Raw genomic sequence first — 5,613 nt, forward strand, 5'->3', positions numbered from 1 at the left:
CGCGATCAAGATATTCCCAACCAAGCACCTTACCCCTGTACAACCACGCACTTTACCCCTGTACAACCCCGCACCTTACCCCTGTACAACCCCACATCTTACCCCTGTAGAACCCCGCACCTTACCCCTGTACAACCCCGCACCTTACCCCTGTACAACCACACACCTTACCCCTGTACAACCACGCCCCTTACCCCTGTACAACCACACACCTTACCCCTGTACAACCACACATCTTACCCCTGTACAACCACACATCTTACCCCTGTACAACCACACACGTTACCCCTGTACAACCACACACGTTACCCCTGTACAACCCCGCACCTTACTCCTGTACAACCACGCACCTTACCCCTGTACAACCACGCACCTTACCCCTGTACAACCCCGCACCTTACCCCTGTACAACCACGCACCTTACCCCTGTACAACCACGCCCCTTACCCCTGTACAACCACGCACCTTACCCCTGTACAACCACACACCTTACCCCTGTACAACCCCGCACCTTACTCCTGTACAACCACGCACCTTACCCCTGTACAACCACGCACCTTACCCCTGTACAACCCCGCACCTTACCCCTGTACAACCACGCACCTTACCCCTGTACAACCACGCACCTTACCCCTGTACAACCACGCCCCTTACCCCTGTACAACCACGCACCTTACCCCTGTACAACCACACACCTTACCCCTGTACAACCACACATCTTACCCCTGTACAACCACACATCTTACCCCTGTACAAGCACACACGTTACCCCTGTACAACCACACACGTTACCCCTGTACAACCCCGCACCTTACTCCTGTTCAACCACGCACCTTACCCCTGTACAACCACGCACCTTACCCCTGTACAACCCCGCACCTTACCCCTGTACAACCACGCACTTTACCCCTGTACAACCACGCACGTTACCCCTGTACAACCCCGCACCTTACCCCTGTACAACCACGCACCTTACCCCTGTACAACCCCGCACCTTACCCTTGTACAACCACGCACCTTACCCCTGTACAACCCCGCACCTTACCCCTGTACAACCACGCACCTTACCCCTGAACAACCACGCACCTTACCCCTGAACAACCACGCACCTTACCCCTGTACAACCACGCACCTTACCCCTGTACAACCACACACCTTACCCCTGTACAACCACGCACCTTACCCCTGTACAACCCTTCACCTTACCCCTGTACAACCACGCACCTTACCCCTGTACAACCACGCCCCTTACCCCTGTACAACCCCGCACCTTACCCCTGTACAACCACGCACCTTACCCCTGTACAACCACGCACCTTACCCCTGTACAACCACGCACCTTACCCCTGTACAACCCCGCACCTTACCCCTGTACAACCACGTACCTTACCCCTGTACAACCCCGCACCTTACCCCTGTACAACCACGCACCTTACCCCTGTACAACGACATGGTATTAGTTGGTAAGTCATGGAACCTTGAAGAAGTGGTTGGTGTACGATATCATTTTTATGTTCGCATGTGCCAGACGTGCGATAGAATATACTGACGTACTGGTTTCCATCTCTCGTACATGGAAGGAAGAACAGGCCCGCACAAAGAACAGGCATGCACTAAGAACAGACAGATTTTTAAGAACAATGAACCATTATCAAAAGGCTGGCACTAAAAAAAGATATGTACTAAGAGCAAGGGTTTTACTAAGTATATCCTTGCACAAAAATTACGCAAGGAGTAAGAACATAGAAGAGCTAATAACATACAAGAATTAAGAACATACACGCATTAAGAACTTGCAAGAACTAAGAACTTGAGAGTGCCACAGATAACAGGCAGACACAACGAGAATACAAAACTAAGAATAGCTACATACTAACCACAGGCACATTACAAACATTCAGGTTCTGGGAATAGACACTAAGAGATACGAACAAAGAACAGGCAGGTATTAAGAACAAGTTGATACTAAGCACAGGAATTCCCTAAGAACAGACACGCACCAAGAATGCGAGATTTTGCGGCCTGAGGAATATAAAGAGTTTCCGAGACCCACTGATGAGGACCTTTGATCCTGCGAGTGGACTCTGACACCCTGTGTAATGAACCTCTCACTTGGCCAACTTCTTACTCTCTAGGAAATATATGAAGGAAATTGAAAAATCAAGCGACGTGAGGTACAAAGAGGTCGCCACAAAGTCTTCCTCAACATTATAAGAGCAGCGACGCCCTGTGAGTGTGGGTTATGTTACCTACCTCAGTACTGTGACTCTTGTAGGAGTAACGCGTTACTGGGAACGTTACTGGGAGTCTTCATATCGCAGCATAAAGGAGAAAACCCTACTGGAGCATTGGAACATGAATTTGCTAGAGTATAGAATAGACGATCCTGAGCATGGGGTAAAAGCAGCGACCGGAGCATTTGAGAAATATAATCTTGTGGAACGAGAAACTCAAGACACACTTGAGGACCCGAGTGGATCTCGGAGCACCACTCCATCACACAAGTGGATGATGACAACTCAGCATTTAACTTTACATAAAAAACATTTTAATAATATACTTTTTTTTAAATCCTACTCTAACCATTAATGTCAACCAGTGATTACATTAATTACAGATGTGTATAGGTCATTAAATCGATTACATTAAAAGATAACTTATCGTGCCAGATGAGCTGTGTGATATATTAAATATATATATATATATATATTCGCTGATTCCCAATTTTTAAGTCAGTTTAATGTAACATACACTTTTGGAACGTTCAACAGGAGATAAAGTTAATTATTATTATGGAGTTGACCAGAGTGTATATGTTTATTATTGTAGGCATCCATCAGTCTCAGGAGACTGTGGAGTGGCGCTCTGGTTGTCGGTCTGGAGTAGGCTCTCCAGGGCGCAAAGCCAGGGTAGGTTGATACGGGGAGAAGCTGTTACCCATGCAGCAGGTGTCCCCTTCTCCACGGTGCCGAAAGTCTCCAATGAAAAGGTAAACGCCAATACGATTAGTTTCAGCGCAGAGTGGACACCTGGCACCTGGTGTCCACTCTTTACATGGCACAGGAGCGGGGCAAGTAGCACGGGCTGTGGTGAGCCCGTAGTGGACTTACCTGGCACAGGAGCGGGGCAAGTAGCACGGGCTATGGTGAGCCCGTAGTGGACTTACCTGGCACAGGAGCGGGGCAAGTAGCACCGGCTATGGTGAGCCCGTAGTGGACTTACCTGGCACAGGAGCGGGGCAAGTAGCACCGGCTATGGTGAGCCCGTAGTGGACTTACCTGGCACAGGAGCGGGGCAAGTAGCGCGGGCTATGGTGAGCCCGTAGTGGACTTACCTGGCACAGGAGCGGGGCAAGTAGCACGGGCTATGGTGAGCCCGTAGTGGACTTACCTGGCACAGGAGCGGGGCAAGTAGCACGGGCTATGGTGAGCCCGTAGTGGACTTACCTGGCACAGGAGCGGGGCAAGTAGCACGGGCTATGGTGAGCCCGTAGTGGACTTACCTGGCACAGGAGCGGGGCAAGTAGCACGGGCTATGGTGAGCCCGTAGTGGACTTACCTGGCACAGGAGCGGTGCAAGTAGCACGGGCTATGGTGAGCCCGTAGTGGACTTACCTGGCACAGGAGCGGGGCAAGTAGCACGGGCTATGGTGAGCCCGTAGTGGACTTACCTGGCACAGGAGCGGGGCAAGTAGCACGGGCTATGGTGAGCCCGTAGTGGACTTACCTGGCACAGGAGCGGGGCAAGTAGCACGGGCTATGGTGAGCCCGTAGTGGACTTACCTGGCACAGGAGCGGGGCAAGTAGCACGGGCTATGGTGAGCCCGTAGTGGACTTACCTGGCACAGGAGCGGGACAAGTAGCACGGGCTATGGTGAGCCCGTAGTGGACTTACCTGGCACAGGAGCGGGGCAAGTAGCACGGGCTATGGTGAGCCCGTAGTGGACTTACCTGGCACAGGAGCGGGGCAAGTAGCACCGGCTATGGTGAGCCCGTAGTGGACTTACCTGGCACAGGAGCGGGGCAAGTAGCACGGGCTATGGTGAGCCCGTAGTGGACTTACCTGGCACAGGAGCGGGGCAAGTAGCACGGGCTATGGTGAGCCCGTAGTGGACTTACCTGGCACAGGAGCGGGGTAAGTAGCACGGGCTATGGTGAGCCCGTAGTGGACTTACCTGGCACAGGAGCGGGACAAGTAGCACGGGCTATGGTGAGCCCGTAGTGGACTTACCTGGCACAGGAGCGGGGCAAGTAGCACGGGCTATGGTGAGCCCGTAGTGGACTTACCTGGCACAGGAGCGGGGCAAGTAGCACGGGCTATGGTGAGCCCGTAGTGGACTTACCTGGCACAGGAGCGGGGCAAGTAGCACGGGCTATGGTGAGCCCGTAGTGGACTTACCTGGCACAGGAGCGGGGCAAGTAGCACGGGCTATGGTGAGCCCGTAGTGGACTTACCTGGCACAGGAGCGGGGCAAGTAGCACGGGCTATGGTGAGCCCGTAGTGGACTTACCTGGCACAGGAGCGGGGCAAGTAGCACGGGCTATGGTGAGCCCGTAGTGGACTTACCCGGCACAGGAGCGGGGCAAGTAGCACGGGCTATGGTGAGCCCGTAGTGGACTTACCTGGCACAGGAGCGGGGCAAGTAGCACGGGCTATGGTGAGCCCGTAGTGGACTTACCTGGCACAGGAGCGGGGCAAGTAGCACCGGCTATGGTGAGCCCGTAGTGGACTTACCTGGCACAGGAGCGGGGCAAGTAGCACGGGCTATGGTGAGCCCGTAGTGGACTTACCTGGCACAGGAGCGGGGCAAGTAGCACGGGCTATGGTGAGCCCGTAGTGGACTTACCTGGCACAGGAGCGGGGCAAGTAGCACGGGCTATGGTGAGCCCGTAGTGGACTTACCTGGAACAGGAGCGGGGCAAGTAGCATGGGCTATGGTGAGCCCGTAGTGGACTTACCTGGCACAGGAGCGGGGCAAGTAGCATGGGCTATGGTGAGCCCGTAGTGGACTTACCTGGCACAGGAGCGGGGCAAGTAGCACGGGCTATGGTGAGCCCGTAGTGGACTTACCTGGCACAGGAGCGGGGCAAGTAGCACGGGCTATGGTGAGCCCGTAGTGGACTTACCTGGCACAGGAGCGGGGCAAGTAGCACGGGCTATGGTGAGCCCGTAGTGGACTTACCTGGAACAGGAGCGGGGCAAGTAGCACGGGCTATGGTGAGCCCGTAGTGGACTTACCCGGCACAGGAGCGGGGCAAGTAGCACGGGCTATGGTGAGCCCGTAGTGGACTTACCTGGCACAGGAGCGGGGCAAGTAGCACGGGCTATGGTGAGCCCGTAGTGGACTTACCCGGCACAGGAGCGGGGCAAGTAGCACGGGCTATGGTGAGCCCGTAGTGGACTTACCTGGAACAGGAGCGGGGCAAGTAGCACGGGCTATGGTGAGCCCGTAGTGGACTTACCTGGAACAGGAGCGGGGCAAGTAGCACGGGCTATGGTGAGCCCGTAGTGGACTTACCCGGCACAGGAGCGGGGCAAGTAGCACGGGCTATGGTGAGCCCGTAGTGGACTTACCTGGAACAGGCGTGATGCTGTGTGTGCAAAGCTGTGTTA

This window comes from Procambarus clarkii, chromosome 54 (assembly GCF_040958095.1).
Source record: "Procambarus clarkii isolate CNS0578487 chromosome 54, FALCON_Pclarkii_2.0, whole genome shotgun sequence".
Classification (NCBI taxonomy): Eukaryota; Metazoa; Arthropoda; class Malacostraca; order Decapoda; family Cambaridae; genus Procambarus; species Procambarus clarkii.